We start from the raw sequence: 18,675 nt of genomic DNA on the forward strand, positions 1-18,675 counted from the left end.
TGCATATAATGCTTGATGGTTTCACGTAGATACTGCTTCTTATTCTAAGGAACCATCCATTTATTCCCTACACTCTGTAGTGTTTTTAGTAGGAATGGGTGCTGTATTTTGTCAAAAGCTTTTTCAGTATCTATTGAGATAATCATATGATCTCTGATAGGTTTGTTATAGATATAATTAATTAAACCAATAGTTTTCCTAATATTGAACCAACCTTGCATTCCTAGGATGAATCCTACTTGGTCATAATGTATTATCCTAGTGATAACTTGATATTATCGTTTTGCTAAGATTTTATTTAAGATTTTTGCATCTCTATTCATCAGGGAGATAGGTCTATAGTTTTCTTTCTCTGTTTTAACTCTTCCTGGGTTAGGAATCAGCATCATATTGGTGTCATAGAAAGAGATGGGCAGAGTTCTGTCTTCACCTATTTTTCCAAAGAGTTTATATGGAATTGGAACCAGTTGCTCCTTAAATGTTTGATAGAATTCACTTGTGAATACTATAAGCAAATTAGAAGATCAAGGACTAGTTTACCTGTCAGATCAGTTTATGACTAAGGAAGAGATGGAGAACATCACCAAAAACAAACTAGATGATTTCGATTACATTAAATTAAAAAGCTCTTGCACAGATAAAACCACAGTTCAAACCAAGATAAAACCACGATCAAAAGAAACGTAGTAAACTGAGAAACAATCTTTATAACTAATGATTCTGACAAAGGACTCATTTCTAAAATATACAGAGAACTGAGTCATATTTTAGAAATATAAGCCATTCCCCAGTTGACAAATGGTGAAAGGATATGGAAAGGCAATTTGCAGATGAGATCAAAGCAATCCATAGTCATATGAAAAATTGCTCTAAATTGTTAATTATTAGAGAAATGCAAATTAAATCTTCTCTGAGGTACCCCCTCACACCTCTCAGACTGGCCAATATGACCAGAAAGGATAATGATCATTGTTGGAAGAGTTGTGGGAATCTGGGACACTATTATACTGTTGGTGGAACTGTGAACTCATACAACCCTTCTGGAGAGAAATATGGAACTATGCCCCAAGGGCAACAAATGTGCATACCTTTTGATCCATCAATACCACTACTGGGTCTGAAGAGAGGATGAAAAAGGGTAAAAACTTTACTTGTACAAAAATATTCATAGCAGCCCTGTTTGTGGTGGCAAAGAATTGGAAATCAAGTAATTGTCCTTCAATTGGGGGAATGGCTTAGCAAATTGTGGTATATGTATGTCATGGAACACTAATCAGGAGGGATGGGAATTCAGGGAAGCCTGGAGGGATTTGCATGAACTGATGCTGAGCGAGATGAGCAGAACCAGAAAAACACTGTATACCCTAACAGCAACATAGGAGTGATGATCAACTTTGATGGACTTGCTCATTCCATCAGTGTAACAATCAGGGACAATTTTGAGCTGTCTGCAATGGAGAATACCATCTATATCCAGATAAAGAACCGTGGAGATTGAACAAAGTTCAAGGACTATTCCCTTTAGAAAAAAAATAGATATTTTATTGTCTGATACTTTTTGTTTCTTTCTTAAGGATATGATTTCTCTCTCATCACATTCAATTTGGATCAGTGTACAACATGGAAACAAAGTAAAGACTGACAAATTGCTTTCTGTTTGGGGTGGAGGGAGAGAAGTAAGATTGGGGGGAAAATGTTAAAATTCAAAATAAATAAAATCTTTAATAAAACACACACACATACACACACACACACACAAACACACACATACACACTAAAAAAAATCATTTGTGAATCAGTCTGGCCCTGGAGATTTTTTCTTAGTGAGTTCTGTAATGACTTGTTGAATTTTTTTTCTGAGATAGGGTTATTTAGCTATTTAATTTCCTCTTCATTTAACCTGGGTGACTTATATTTTTGTAAATATTCATCCATTTCACTTAGATTGTCAAATTTATTGTCATAGAATTGGGCAAAATAATTCTGAATTAATACTTTAATTTCCTTCTCATTAGTGTTGAATTCCCCCTTTTCATTTATGATACTAGTAATTTGTTTTCTTCTTTCTTTTTTTAAAAAAATTGACCAGAGGCTTATCAATTTTATTAGTTTTTCCATAAAAGCAACTCTTGGTTTTATTTATTGGTTCATTAGTTTTCATGATTTTGATTTTATTAATGTCTCCTTTAATGTTTAGAATTTCTAATCTGGTATTTAATTAGGGGGTTTTAATTTGTTCTTGCTGTAATTTTTTAGTTGCATATTTAATTAATTGATTTCCTCTTTCTCTAATTTATTCATGTAGGCATTTAAAGATATATTATATCCCATAACAGCCACCTTGAGTGTATCCCATAGTTGTTTTGTTTTGTTTGCTGCCCCCCCCCATAAGTTTTGGTATGTTGTATCATTATTGTCATTTTCTAGGATGAAATAATTCTTTCTGTAATTTGTTGCTTCATCCACTCATTCTTTAAAATGAAGTTATTTAGTTTCCAATTAGTTCTGGGTCTATATCTCCCTGGTCTAATATTTATTAGCACATGATTTTATTGCATTTTGATCTGAGAAAGATGTATTCACTATTTCTGTCTTTCTTCAATTGATCATTAGGTTTTTATGCCCTAGTACATGATCAATTTTTGTGTAAGGGTCATGTACTATGGAAAAAAAAATATATTCCTTTCTATCCCCATTCAATTTCCTCCATAAGTCTTATCATATCTAGGTTTTCTAACAATCTGTTTACCTCCTTAACTTCCTTCTTGTTTATTTTATGATTAGATTTATCTGAATCTGAGAGTGGAACACTGAGGTCTCCCAGTAGTAGAGTTTTGATGTCTATGTCTTCCTGTAGCTCTTTCAACTTCTCCTCTAAGAATTTGGATGCTATACCATTGAGTGCATACATATTTAGTATTAAAATTACTTTATTGTCTATGGTACCTTTTAGGAGGATAGAGTTTCATTCCTAATCTCTTTTAACACTTTCTATTTTTGCAGCTGCTTTGTTTGAGATAAGGCTTGCTACCCCTGCTTTTTTCAGTTCAACTGAAGCAAAATATATTTTGCTCCAACCTTTTATCTTTACTCTATATGTATCTCTCTGCTTCAAATGAGCATTTTTAATCCACTCTGCTATTTCCTTACATTTTAAGGGAGAGTTCATCCCATTTACATTCAGTGTTATTATTACTAACTCTTTATTAACCCCCATGCTATCTTCCCCTGGTTGGATATTTCCCCTTTTTCCATATTCCCCAGTATTTTGTTTCTGAATACTGCCACCTTCAGAATGTTTGCCCTCCTATATCAAACCTCCTCCCCTTTCTTTCCCCTTTCTTTCCCCTTTCTTTCCCCCTTCTTCCTTCCCTTCCTTCTGTTAAATCCCCTTTATCTCCCCATCCCCATCTCCCCCTCTCCTTTTAATACTTGAAAGGTAAGATAAGTTTCTTAATTTAACTGAGTGTGTGTAAGTTAACTTTAAGCCAGGTCTGTTGAGATGAAAATTCAGATGGTTCTCATGTCTTCCCTTATTCCTCTCTATTACAGTAGGTCTTTTGTACCTCTTAATGTAATGAGATTTACCCTGTCTCCTTACTGTCCTCCTTTATCATTCTATCTGAGTCACAGAGAGGTCATGAGTGCCCATCACTTCTGGCTAAGTGTATTCTCTCTAATAGAGTTACAATTCTCAAGAGTTATGAGAATCTTTCTCCCAGGTTGGGATATAGCTAGTTTCATCTTATTGAATAGAAGTTGTTTTTCTTTAACCTTTTTTAATGTTTTCATGTGTGTCTTGAGCCTCCTGCTAGATGTTCAAATTTTCTATATTGCTCTGGTCTTTTCATCAGGAAATGTTGGAAGTCTCTTATTTCATTAAATGTCCATCTTTTCCCCTGGAAGAGAATGCTCAACTTTTCCAGATAGTGGATTCTTGGCTGCATTCCAAGCTCCCTTGATCTTTGGAATATCTCATTCCAGGCCCTTTGATCCCTTAATGTTATTGCGGCCAAGTCCTGTGTAATCCGCTTACTGTGGCTCCTTGGTATTTAAATTTTTTCTTTCTAGCTACTTGCAGGATTTTTTCCTTTATCTGATAGTTCTGGAATTTTGCCACAACATTCCTTGATGTTTTCATTTTAGGATCTCTTTCAGGAGGGGATCAATATATTCTTTCAATAACTATTTTGCCTTCTGGTTCTATGATATCAGAGCAATTTTCCATCATTAAATCCTATAATATTAATTAAGTCCAGGCTTTTTTCTCTTCAATGTTTTCAGGAAGACCTATAATTCTAAAGTTGTCCCTTGATCTATTCTTGAGGTCAGTGGTTTTGCTGATGAGATGTTTTATAATTTCTTCATTTTTTTCAATATTTTGTTTTGTTTAACAGAATGTTGATGTCTCATGAAGTCATTAATTTCCACCGATTCCATTCTGTTTTGTAGACAATTTTCTTTATTTACTTTTTGTAACTCTTTTTCCAATTAATCAATTCTATTTTTCAAGTTGTTTTCTATTTGTGCAAGTATAGATTTGTGAGAATTATTTTCTGTTTGCATTTGCCCAGCTGAGGATCTGAGAGAATTGTTCTCATTTCATATTTGTCTAATTATACTTTTCCAAGGATTAGTTTTCTTGTTGTGAGATAGCAATTTTCTCTTGTGATGTGTTAAATTTCTCTTGAGTTTCTTTCCTCAATTTTTCCAGTTGATTTTTTTAAGCCTGAAATTTATTAACTAAACTTTTATTAACTAAACATTTTATTATTTATTAACTAAACATTTATTAACTAAACTTTACAGTACAGTGATTTGATATTTTTAGCTGGTAATTACATATGGTAATGTATTATGTGAGAGAAGACAAAACTCCCCTCTTCCAGATACCATCTCCCACAGTCCTGGGGTGATTAGTTTTAAGAAAGTTGATTGCATCTTCTGGTAAACTCCATGACTCTTTCTGAGAAGAGGCGAAGCAAAGGGAGGGGTCAGCTGGCCAGAGCACTTGGTTTCACCTGGCCAGGTGCACAGCCACTGCAGTGAAGCACAAACCTTGGGAGATGGTGGCTATTCTGACTGAATGGGTTAAGTGCAGGAGCTACTGGAAACCACCACAGTGTGAGAGGAGCGCAGCTTTGTCTCCCAATTCTTCCTAAGACCAATTGCACCTCCAGCTTTGTGACCACACCTGTACTTGCAGATGGATGGACAGGAGGGAGGCCACAAGCATGCCAAGCCCTGGAGGGGCTGCCTGGCAGACAGACACACAGACAGGCGGATGGCTAGCCTGGGCCGGCTGTCACCTGAGGCCTTCTCCATCCTTCACAGTAGAGACTTGTGGGCTCTGTTCATCTCACTTGGTTCAAAACAAAACCCCCTGGGGGGGTGCATTTAGAGCTGAGGCACCTTTACACAGAGCACTGCTTAATTACCAGGTAATTCACCAGGCACCAATGTTAGGTATCATAAGGCTTAAGGGACCATATTTATTGAAGAAAACTGGCCTCCACTAACCACCAGGGACCCTTTCAGTTTGGGTTCCCACCCTTCCTGGCTGGTTCTAGTGACACCTGGAGACCACCCTGCCTCTCCCAGGTTCAGAAACCTTTCCCTGCTTTGGTGAGCTTCTGCTTGCAGTCGTCAATACTTGAACTACAACTATAGCCTTCAAACTACAAGTTTTCCATCAGGGTCCTCCAATAATAGAGAACAAAACTTTTGTCTAAGTTACAAAAACCAGGTTAACTGAATAAAAAGGAAGAGGAGCCAGATAAGGTTCACTCTCCCCAACAAGCTGAGTGGGCTTAGAAAATAAAGATCAGATTTTCAATCAGATCCCAGGTGGTATGAACAAAAATGTAAATGTGGTTTATTTTATAATCCCAAACCGAATCTTCTCTTTTCTAAATAGTCAGCTATGGAATTTTTCTTCAAAGCTATTAAACACCCCAGCCCTACCTCCCCAAAAAAGTTTTCCTAGACAAAGCTGCTGATAAAACTCTGGATTCCATGTCCAAGATAGGTGTGCAAATGAAATGCTTCTTGCTTCATCCTTGTCGTATGGATTCAATGATGTTCCTGGCAACTCTATTTTCCTTTTGGACAAGAACTCAGGAACAGCTGGATATACCTATGCTGCACGTGGGACCGATCCTTGCCCATCGCCGCCTGTGGCCTTCCCACTAGAGCTGTACTCCATAGTGATCCGAATAGGCTTCAGCAGAGCGAAAAAATTTATAATATCTTGAGCATTAGCTTGGAAAGGCAGGCCTCTCACGTGAACAAAATGCGTGGAAGGCAGGGTTCCAAAATCAGCAGCCTCGGGGTCTTCTCAAGGGCCTCCTTTGGTAATTCCATTTCCTTCTCATTCTCAAATGCTGAGATGTGTCGGAGCTCCTCACTGGCTTCGTGCTCTTCAAAGTGCAACTCTGTTTCAGGCCCGTACTTGGCAGGAGAAGGTGCCATTTTCTTTCCTTTGTGAGACCTGATGTGAGTCCGGACTTCATTCCTTCTGCTCGGGAAGATTTCTATGTACCGGTTCCCAATTTCTTCCTTGTGTTTCAACAGTGCTTGGTTGGCCATTTCTGGTTCTTCAAACTGCACATAGGCTTCCCCTGTTTTCCTTCTCCCTCGGTGGTCCGTCACAAATGTTATGTCAGTTATATTCAGAGCTGCAAAGAACTCCACAATGTCCTTCTCGTTGCAGCTGTAAGGGAGTCCTCTCAGACGCACCACTCCATCGTTGACAACCGGGTTTGACTTGGCCCGAAGGCTCTTCATTAAGGCGTCCACATCTTCATTGTTTATTTCATAAACTTCTACATAGCGCTGACCCATGTACAGGTGGTGCTTTGCTAAGGCCTTCTTTACATCCTGCTCCGACTCCAGTTCAACTAATGCATCTCCTCTGCGTTTCCCATCTCTATTTAAGAGGAAATGGATCCCAGGCGCACCATTCCGGATTCTACAGTCAAAGAAAAATTTAAGCCCATCTTATACAGTGCAGGACCATGGTAATCCTTGGGCTCGAATGAGATAGATATCCTCCTCCTCCTCTCCTAACTTGGACGGAGCCAGTTCATACTCCGACAGTAGCAGGAGGTCTTCCCGATAGCCATTAGAATCCTGGCTGTAGCCGCGGCCGGCGAGGGCGCCGGCGGGACGGCCGAGGCCAGCAGCGGCCGCGCAGGGCCTGGGAGGAGGCGGCGGCCGCGGCCCCGGTGGCTGAGGGTGGCGGCGGCCTCAGCAGGCGGCCGGCCTGCAGGCTCCGGGTCCGCGGCGGCCCGAGCAGCAGCAGCAGCAGGCGCGGCCCGACACGCCCGCGGGGCAGGCGCCGCCCGTGCGCCGGCAGCTGCTGCAGTTGCGGCCGCAGCCCCGGAGCCGGCCGAGGACCCAGCGTGTCCGGGAGGACCCAACGTGTCCCGGCCATGGGCGGCGGCCGGCGGCGGGAGCTGTGCGAGAGCGGCATCCAGGGCCGGGCCGAGGGCGGGGGCACATGCGCGGGGCCTGGGGCAGCTGGCACATGCCCGCCTTGGGGCGGGGCCTCCCCAATTGATTTTTAAACTCCTTCCTGATTTTTTGAAGGCAGTCTTTCTGGGCTGGAGATCAATTCATATTCTCCTTGGTAGTGCTAGATCTCTCAGGGGTAGAATCTATTCTAAGTATTTCTTCATGGGGACCCCCTTCCCGCTGGCCTTTCTTCATTTTCCTAGGATCTTGTGTTGGGGGAATGGCTGCTTTGGAAAACCCTAGGGGTTTTGTTCACTTCCTTAGTAAATCCAAATTCCAACCAGTACCAGGTACTGGTTGCTTTCTCTGGAGTGTTTGAGGCCCTCAGAAGCAGGGTCTGAGATGACCTTGAACAATATTCTGGGCCCTAGGGGAGGGAGTTAATCTCCCTTTCAACTGAGTGAACTCTGCTGCCCACACCTGAACCTGAGGGGGTGGGGGGTGGGGCTTCACTCTTGGTTCTTGGAAGAGTGCTCTGCAAAATGTATGGAGCTCAGGCCCCCGGCCCCTGGTAGATTTGCAGGTGTGCTCTGGGGTTCATTAGAGCTCCTCTTCTCCTGGCCAAAGATTCCATGGCTAAAGACCCGCCACCCACCAAAGCCTCTGTGGCTAAGGCCAGTCCTCTGGCTTCCCCCCTCTGCTGTGCCTGCGCTGGCCATCTGGTCTCCATTCCAAGGTCACCTATGGTCCCCTGAGGTATTCTTCTCCTAGCTTCTCTTTATGGTTTTTTTGGATTGAATTTCTATTAAGAGTTTTCTTTCATATTATTTTTGAGGGGGAACCAGGATCATTTAGAACAGTGTCTGTTTCTCTCCACCATCTTGGCCAGAAGTCTATGGCTTATGCTCTTTTAGAAATCTTCAGGCAATGACTGGATGACCACACTATGGGTTATACTACATGACTACTGAGGACCCTACCAATTTTCATATTTTGTACATCTATGATTTCCATTGGTAATGGTTAGTCTATAGAAATAGAATAATTTTTAAAATGCAATATGGTTGTATTCATAGAGAGGGACATGTTCTAATAATCAACATGAATTTATTGGCACCTAGAAGGTGTCAGATATTGTATTAAGTGGTTGAAAACAAAGGCAAAAATTAATAGTCCCTGTTCTCAAGAGCTTATAATATATTTGAGGAAATTATATTTGCATATGTAAGCATGTAATGAATATAAACAAAAGGTAATTTCAGGAGAAGCTACCACGTGGAGAAATGAAAAAAAAGCTGTATGTAGGAAGTAGCATCTTATCTGAACTTTGAAGGGAGTTAGAGAATTATAAAATCTAAGGGATCGTATTATCAAGAATCCACTGTAGACCATCTCCAAAGACATTTCATTAGTTTGAGTATTCCTCCTAATAATTTGTAGAGCTTCTATTTCTTCCATTCTAGGTCATTCAAATGAATTTGTATAAATTCTCCATAGAAGATCCATCCTGCTTACTGGATGTATTCCTCTGGTTCTGTTTAATAGCTCAAAGGTACCCTACTAAGTTTTGAGTTACCCTCTTCATCAGTCATCCCTCATTTTCTTTTTAAATTTTATCTTATTTTTAGCTTGTGGAATAAAACAAACATTTTTATAACTATACAATAAAAAGTTTGTTGTACATGAAATTGCAAAGCTATTTTGTACAACTTTCTATTTCATTTAAATAGATAATAAATTTATCATGTAAATTTCCTTTTTTTCCCTTTCCTCCTCCCCCCACATAACCTAAAAATGGCTACCATTAGATACAACTATTTATACATATACAATACATATATATATTCTATGCATACTTCTATTTATCAGCTTTTTCTTTGGATACAAAGAGTATCTTCATATATCCTTTGTTTTTAATTTGGGATTTTTTTAGTTTTTGTAAGTCAATGGGGTTAAGTGGCTTGCCCAAGGGCACGCAGCTAGGTAATTATTAAGTGCCTGAGGCTGTATTTGAACTCAGGTACTCCTGACTCCAAGACCAGTGCTGTATCCACTGTACCACCTAGCCAGCCCAATTTGGGTATTTTTAATAGTCAAAATGACTTATTTGCTTATTATTCTTAAAACAATATTGCTGATTGAGGAAAACAGCAAACTACGAAGGGGATATGGAGAAGTTGGGATGCTATTTCATTGTTGATGGAATTGTGAACTGATCTAACCATTTTGGAGAACAATCTGGAACTATGCTCAGAGTTATTAAAGTGCCTTTGACCCAGAAATGCCTCTACTCAGTCAATTTCCAAAAAATAGAGAAAAAGGAAAAGAACTTTATGTGCTAAAAAATTTATAGCAATTTTCTTTGAGGTGACAAAGCTAGAAATTAAGAGGGTGCTTGTCAGGGAATGGCTGAATAACTTGTGGTACATGATTGTAATGGAATACTACTATGCTATAAGAAATGACGAACTCAAGGATCTTTAAAACTTTGCATAAAATAATGAAAAGAAAAATGAGCATAACCAAGAGAATGTTGTATATAGTAACATCCCTTATTTTCTACCTGAGTAATCCATATTCTTTTCTGGTAGTGTGGTGGATAAAGCATTGAACATGAAGTCAGAAATGTTTGAGTCCAAACTGGCCTTGGATATACTTACCAGCTCTGTGACCCTGAGCAAATCACTTAATCTCTATTTATCTCAGTTTCTTCAACTATAAAATGTAGTTAGTAACACCTACTTTGCAGGGTGTTGATAAAATGAAATATTTTTTAAAGCATTTGGACCAATGCCTTCTCTTTTCTACATAGCCTGTTGTTCTTAGCAAACTGTAGGCTACTTGCACTTTGTTCCCTTCATCTTCTCTTTGGGTCAGTTGCATTTGGATTTTTCTGAAGTCATTCCATGACTTGATTAACAAAACAGTAGTTTAGCAGGGCATTTGCTGCTATTTTCAAGATTATAGAACAATAGTTAATATGACAGGATCTTTGCGAGGCCTATTTTTATCTTGGAGGATGCTTTACAGGTAACTGAGCTGGGGAAAGAGATCTGGAAGGGAAAGTACTTGGAACAATGTAACAGGAATGTGAACCCAGTCTATATACATGCAATAGAAAAAACAAATCAAGTAACTATTCATATTCTTTTACATGTAAACTGTCAATATGTGTGAAATTGTAATGTAGAAATAATCTCTACATTTTTATGGAAAAGAAAGTCTTCTATTACTGAATGGGAAAAGAAACAAACAATGAATGTATTTGAGAAATTTTCTCCTTTTTCTAAGACTTGGAATGCAGCCAAATAATTTATTTGGCCGAAAATTGATAAATATAAATTTCTTCTCTTTTTCTGTTTTTTTGGAGGCACTGGTGAGCTGTGAAATGAGCAAAAGCTAGTCAGTGATAACAATTGCTGAATTGTAGTGCATTTAGTCTAAAACTGACTGTTATTCATTTGAACTTGAGTTCTCCAAAATGTACTTAGAAATGGTCTGAAAATATTCTTGCCACTTTGAAAAGTACCAGACTCTCTGAGAATATCATAAGCATATTTGAGTAATGCAATTTTATTAATATTCCTTGGATTAATGTTGATCCTAGGAATGAATTAATGATTCATTTTTACATCCAGTATGGAATAATTGTATTAAACATAATCAGTAAAGCACTCTTCCTCGAGAGAAATTAAAGAGGCATAATCAGCTAGGTGGCACATTTGATAAGAGCAGTGAACTCTGTGAAATTTGAGGTCAGATACTTTCCAACTGTTTGACTCTGGGTGACTCCCTTCACATCTTTCAGCCACAGTTCCTTCATCTCTAAAAAAGGATAATAATAATAACATCTGACTCCCTCCAGGGTGGTTGGGAGAATCAACTGAGTATAATTTTTGTAAAGTGCTTTGTTAACTTTAAAGTACTATATGTTGTTCAGTCATTTTAGTCTGAAATGACTAAAGTGTCTCACACTTCATGACCCCATTTGTCATTTTTTCATGACACAGATACTAGAATAGTTTGCCATTTCCTTCTCCAACTCCTTTTATAGATAAGGAAACTGAGGCAAACAGGGTTAAGAGACTTGCCCAGGGTCACACAGCTAGTATGTATCAGGGGCTGGACTTGAACTTAGGAAGATGATTCTTTCACTGGGCTATCTAGCTGACCCAAAGTATTATATCATTAATTATATAATTATTAATATTAATTATAATATTATTGAGATATTAATATTAATTTAATAATAAAGCTAGCATTTGTAGAGTGCTTCATAGTTTACAAAATATTCACATTCTGATCTCTTTTCAAGGTTACCCTGTGGGGTAAATACCTCAGGTATAATTTCTCAAATGAGAAAACAGGGTGAGAAAGAGAGGTTAAGAGATTTGCCTGTTTGCATAGAAATACTGAATGTTTTTGTTTGTTATTGGAGATAAAAAGGAGGAAAGAATTTAGACTCCTAGGTTTTCTTACCAATATAGATAGCTCTGGTTTTGCCATTTATAATTTAAGAATTGCCTATAGCTCTAAGATATTAGATAATTGCCAGAGACTCAGAACAGAAGTAGAATAATTTTTTTTTGGAAAATTTCTATCAGAATTGGTTAAAATAATGCAAATGTTTCAAATTGTGTTGCTATGGAGAGAGTGATGGAGCTCAGAGTTAGGAAATCAAAGACTGTAGTAAGCTGTCTGTTCAAATCCTTTCATTTCTCTTTCCCTCATCAACTAAAAGAGGGTTGGATTAAATGATCTCTAAGGTCTCTCTCTTAATATTAATCTGTAAGAGGAAACTTCATTTATCTAGATAATATCTCAAATGGCTTATTTAAACATAATGTTAATTGAGCTATTACTCTGTAAACAACACATCCCAAAAGCCTGAATACAGTTTGAAGTTTCTTGAAGCTGGCACCACACTAAGACTTTAGGGACATGATGCATATTATTGGAAGATATCCAAAGGCCATCTAGTCCAAGGGTGATAAACAGGCCATGTGTGCAACCTTCCTGACTATAACCTAAAGATTAAAATATAATTAGGAAATATTTAACAAAAGAAGTAAAAATTCCATAAAGTTTAGGTAATTCATTGTAACCTATTTGGGATAATATTGACAAAAATCCTGGAATAGTTTGCCATTTTCTTCTCCAGTTCATTTTACAGATGAAGAAATTAAGGCAAAAAGAATGAAATGACTTGCCCAGGGTCACATCTAAGTCAGTATCTAAGGCCAAATTTGAACTCAGAAAGATGAACCTCCCAGACTCTAAGTTTGGACACTATTCATTGCTCCATCTAGCTGTCCCATAGATAACGTTACATTTGCAAATTAAATCAATATGAGACCTATAGAAATATATATATATATATTTCTGTTTGAATTTGGCATTTTCATGTTATTAACTGGAAGATTGTGGCCAGAGGGGTACGTACATATGCTTAAGGTTCACACAGAGTAATAGATCCAAAATTCAAAATTCAAATCCATGTCTTCTGGCCTCCCCTCCCCTTTCCCCTACACCAGGCTCTTTAAATGATCTTAAAATTTCTAATTTACTATTTTAACACTAGCTCAAGTTTCATTGCAGGATTGACTATATCATCCAAATGCCCATTTCCTGAGTTTAGATGTATTGTTCTTTCTTTAATCATTGCTGTGTTTTCTGTGCAGTAGGAGCCCCCATTCTTCCCTGGTTTGTTCTTAGTACTCACTCTAGATCTGTTTTATGCCATGAGAAACACCTTAGATTTGATTAAACCCTGTTTGGACTCTCAGGAATAGAGCTAGATGGGACACTATATACTTTTAACTTATTTAGCATAGAATGAGTTTTTAGTTATTGATTTAAAAGATCCCCACTTTTGAAAAGTTTTAAATTTTATTTTTTAGCAAATGCTTTCAATTCACAAAGAAGGATTTTAAAAATCTAAGTCCAATGAGATAATGTTAATGGCCTATCTCTTAACTAAGATTTCACAACAACATTGGATTTCAAGTATATGGGAGCACTGTAGCCATATAACCTGATTGTTCTTCTCATGAACTTGAAGCCCTTTTGCTCTGTTGGTTACCTTTTTATGGATGCTTCATGTTAAACTAAATCTAAAGAATATATATGTAATTAAAAAAAAATAATACCAGCAGCTAAAACTCTGCTAAATAAGTACATTCTGTTGGACTACCTGAGGCCTATAAAATTCAGGTTCAGATATGCCTAGGAAGGTCCTTTTGATTTATTGTTTTAAGTCACACATTTCAAGGGATGCTACTTGAAAAATATATCATTTCTTAAATTTAACACTATTCTTTTAGCCTAGTTAAGCATTTCTCAGGAGCTTTTGGAGGGTAGATTTGGTGGATGAGGGTGCTGAAGGTGGCTTTTCTTTATCTCAGAATAAGGCTTTCTAACTAAGGATTGGTTTTAAACTATTCAAGACAAAAATGTGAATCTCAAATTTTTCAATGTTGAATAATCTGAGAATTTATGCGTTTACATATAATTAATTTTCACTATCTGTTAAATTATGTATATTAGGTAATGGATAGATAAGGATTCTTCTTTCTTTTATTTTTAACATTTTTTAAGAAAGGAAACATGTCAGTGTTAATAACAACAGTGAAATCTTGATTATCTATGCCTGGGGCGGGGGGAATTCATCTATAATCCAAAAACCTCCTTTGTCTGTTATCCAGTCTTTTTCAGTTGTCATTAAGGTTAATTGGTTTAGATGTTATCTCTCCTCCTTTTAGATGTTATCTTCCTTCCTGCTGCTTTCCCTCTCTTCGGGTGCTAATTGCAAGTAGAAATACCAAGTTAGTTAACTCTATGTGATCCTAAAAAATCATACCTCAACACTTCAGAGAATTCATGATTTCATTCATGGAAGTCTTCTCTCCATTTAATAGAGATTTCATCCCATCTGAGTCTAGATCAGAGGCGACTTGGTAAAGTGAAAAGAGATTTGCAAATGACAGGAGTTTAGTTTGAGACCTGCTTTCAGTCACTTATTTGGGTAAATCCTTCCATCCCTTTGTGGTTTAGTTGCTTCTGTAAACTTGAAGTGGCTCAGATCAGTGATTCTTAACCTTTTGGTGTGTGTCGCAGACCCCTTTGATTTTTCAGTAAAACCTATGGACCCCTTCTTATAATAGTGTTTTTAAAATGCATCAATCAATTGAAGAGAATTACAAATTCTATTATAATATTATATTAAAATATGGTTATCAATTTTTAATCCAAGTTCATAGACCCAAGAATAAAAATATTTGAATTAGGTGATTTTTATGCTCCCATCCAGCTCTAGATTCTATAATATTCATAATTTGCTGTGTTGTCAAGTATAGTTGTCAAAATAGTTGTCAAGTGATAGCCTACTTCTAATAATCACTTTCTCTGGGGAGGAAAAATCAATGCTGTCTCAAATGCTTTGAGCCTAGATGGTTGACTGGATTGATGCTGGCAACATCAATGATAATTGGGGAATTTAGGAGAAGGGCAGGGTTTTTCCTTTGATTTCTTTTGTTTTGGGTGTGGCAAATGAATTTAACTTTAGACATGTAGAGTTGAAGGATTTAAGGAATAGGTGGGATAGGACATGATTTTTGTCTCTAAAATGAACTTCCATTTGAGAAAACTCATATTAGCACCTTCTCTATACTTTTAAGGTCTTAGAGAGTTGACCACATTCTCTAAGAGGTTAAGTAACTTGTTCATCGCTTCGTAGCCAATATAACTCAGAGGTAGGATTTTGGTATTAGAGAGTTGACCACATTTCTTAATAGTTTAAGTTAATTGTTCATTGCCCCATAGCCAATATATCTCAGAGGTAGGATTTTGTTATGAGAGCTAACCACATTCCCTAAGAAGTTAAATGACTTGTTCATTGTCTCATAGCCAACATAGCTCAGAGGTAGGATTTTGGGCTTCCAGACCCATTCTCTAGTCACTTTGCCATACTAACATAGAAGTTTAATGCATTTAGAGTGAGTTCCAAGCACTCTGTGATAAGCACTCTTCCTGTTATGCTAGAGTACTGACCCTTCAAATCACATTTCTTTTTTCATAGTTTTCTCTAATTTCAGTCCCTAAAGCCATCTGGGATTTTTATGTCAAGGTTTCAAGTGCATTCTTCTATAAACTTTAAAATAAAACCATTCTACTTGACGTCTCTTCACAGAATTGACTCATTGATTCTCACATTTGCAATAGGCTCCAACGATCATTTAGTCTAATTCAAACCTGAACATTATTCTCTTCTACAACACTGAGCAAATGGCTTTCCAGCTTTCACATCAATACTCTAGTGATGAGGAATTAATTTCCTCTTGGTTAGCTCATGTGTAAAACAAGGAAGTAGAAACTTTGGCCCTCTTGGTTGGACAGCTCTGACTATTAGAAGTTTTTTTTCCCCCCTCTTATCAAGTCAAAATATGCTTTTTTTCTTTTTTAAAATTATTTTTGACTATTTATTTTATATTATTACAATAATCTTGTTGTGAGAGTAATCATAAACCCCTCTCCCCCCCAAACGATGAAAAACATCAAGAATAGTGAGAGAGAATAAAAAGGGTACTTTAGTCTGTGTTCAGATTCCAATGACTCTGTCTCAGGGATGAGTTGCCTTCCCCATCATAGCCTCCAGAGAAGTTGTTCAATATTTTTCCCGCTATTGCTATTACTAGTTGTATTTCTCTCTACTCTCACTTATTCTATTCTCTCTCTCCTTTCATCTTGTCCCTGTTCAGAAGTGTGTTGTATTTGAGTACCCTCTCCCATGACCTTCCCTCTCTTCTATCATCTACTTCCCCCTTCCCTTCCCTTCCCCTGTCCCCCTTCTCCTGTCCCTTTCCTCTCATTTTTCTCTAGGATAAGACAGATTTCTATACCCTATTAAGTGTGTGTGTGTGTGTGTGTGTGTGTGTGTGTGTGTGTGTTATTTCCTCTCTGAATCATTTCTGATGAGAATGAAGCCTCATTTATCCTCTCACCTTCTCCTGTTCCACTCTATTGTAAAAGCTTTTTCTTGACTCTTACGTGAAATATCTTAGCCTCTTCTTCCTCTCCTTTCTCTTCCTCCCAGTACTTTCCTTTATCACCCATAGACTCCATCTTTTTTACTGTATTGTACCATTATATTCAGCTTCTTCCTGTGCCTTGTCTATATGTGCATCTTCTAACTGATCTTATAAATGAGAAAGTTCATATGAGTTATCAGTATCTTTTTCCCATGCAGGAATGCAAGCAGTTCAGTATCATTAAATTCTTCATAATTAGTCCATCTCATCCACCCCCTCTATGGTTCACCTAAGTCCTGTACTCGGAGATAAAACTTTCTGTTCAGCTCTGGTTGTTTCAATATGAAAGTTTGAAAGTCCCATTTCATTGAAAGTCCATCTTTTCCCCTGAAAGAGGATGTTCAGTTTTGCTAGGTAGTTGATTCTCGGTTGTAAACCAAGATCTTTTGTCTTCTGGAGTATCACATAACAAACCCTAAGATGCTGTCAAATCCTGTTTAATTGTGACTATAAAGCCATGGTAGTTGAATTGTTTGTTTCTGGAAGCTTTTAGTATTTTCTCTTTTACTTGACAGTTTTGGAATTTGGCTATAATATTCCTAGGATATTTGGGATCTCTTTCAGGAGGTGATCAGTGACTTCCCTCAATTTCTATTTTTCCCTCTGCTCCTAGGATCTCAGGGCAATTTTGCTTTATTATTTCTTGAAAAATGAAGACTAAGCCCTTTTCCTGTTCATGACTTTCAGGTAGCCCAATAATTTTTAAATTATCTCTCCTGTATCTGTTTTTGAAATCGGTTATTTTTCCAATGAGATATTTCACATCTTCTAATTTGGGGGGGGGGGGTAGTTTTATTTCTTCCTGACTTCTCGCAAAGTCATCAGCTTCCTTTAGTTCCATTTTGCATTTGAAGGAGTTGTTTTCTTTAGAGAGCTTTTTTTATCTCCTTTTCCAGCTGGTTAATTCTGCTTTTTAAGGCATTCTTCTCCTCATTTCTTTTGTGTTTCTTTTTTCCATTTGGTCTAAATTGGTTTTTAATATGTTATTTTCTTCAGCATTTTTTGTATTTCTTTCTGCAAGTTTCTGACTTGGTTTCCATGATTTATTTGCATTATTCTTATTTCTCCTTCCAATTTTTCCTCTACCTCCCTAATTGTTTTTCAAAGTCTTTTGTGAGCTCATCCATAGCCCGAGCCCATTTTTTATTTCTCTTGGAGGTTCTGGATATGGAAGCTTCAATTTTGTCATCATCTGAGTATGTATTTTGATCCTTCATGAGACTAAAGTAATTTTCTGTGGTCAGATTCTGCTTTTTCTGTTGTTTGCTCATTTCCTCAGCTATGACTGACCAAGGCTTTGGATGGTTTTTGGGACAACCCATAGGGACTGTAATTCATCCAAGGTCTTATGAGAGGCTCTAACTGCTCTCTTGCCTGTGTTCAGGCCCTCTCCTCTGCCCTAGAGCTGTGAGGAGGTTCCCTGCTTGTCTATGGTGGTGTGATGGGGGCCAGACTGCAACCTAGATCTGAGTGTGGTTAAACAGCTGAGTCCTGCCCCAGGGAGAGAAGAAAGACCTCTGCAGTTCCCCCAACCCCCTTACCACCGGCTATGGGCCAAGAGGTCTGGATGTGCTGGGTGACTCTGCCAACTCCCACTGCAGGTTTTCACCTCAGGGCTTCTCTGAAGCCAGAACTCCACTCTGTCCTCATTTTGTGCAGCAGAGTTATTTCACCATCCCTTCCAGCTGTTCCATGATCCCTGGGCCAAGAAGTCTTCTAATTTTTTAAGGCCATGGATCCAGGCACCTGCCCTGTCTTTGCTCCAGCTGTGACTACAGCTGTTGTTTCACTGTGGCTCTTTCCAAACCCTGTTCCCAGTGGAACAGACCTTTCCTGTGATACTTATAAGTTATTTTGGACTGGGAAATTGTATCACTCAGTCTTTTGTGGGTTCTGCTCCTCCAAATTTTGGCTAGTCATAATTTGATGGCTTTTGGAGTTTTGGGGGGGATGAGTTTCTGGGAATTCCTGCCTTCATGCTTCCATCTTTGCTCTGTCCCCCAAAATATGCTTTTTCAACTCCCCCCACTTTCTCCTGGTTTTTCCCCCCGCCACCAAGCAGATAATTCTAATCCCTTCTCTAAGTGACAAACTCTCAAATATATGAAAGGAGCTGTTAATGTCCCCCTGCCAA

The 18,675-nt window shown here is 38.1% G+C and overlaps 1 protein-coding gene and 1 pseudogene across 4 annotated transcripts in view; one reads left to right on the top strand and one right to left on the bottom strand.

Annotated features, from left to right (window-relative positions):
* Positions 1-18,675, top strand: part of OXR1 (oxidation resistance 1) — a 567,726-nt gene that overhangs the window by 132,177 nt on the left and 416,874 nt on the right. The gene's annotated exons all lie outside the window — the stretch shown is intronic.
* LOC141496901 (G-rich sequence factor 1 pseudogene) lies at positions 5,970-7,474 on the bottom strand (annotated as a pseudogene).

The sequence above is a fragment of the Macrotis lagotis genome, chromosome X (genome assembly GCF_037893015.1).
Source record: "Macrotis lagotis isolate mMagLag1 chromosome X, bilby.v1.9.chrom.fasta, whole genome shotgun sequence".
Lineage (NCBI taxonomy): Eukaryota > Metazoa > Chordata > Mammalia > Peramelemorphia > Peramelidae > Macrotis > Macrotis lagotis.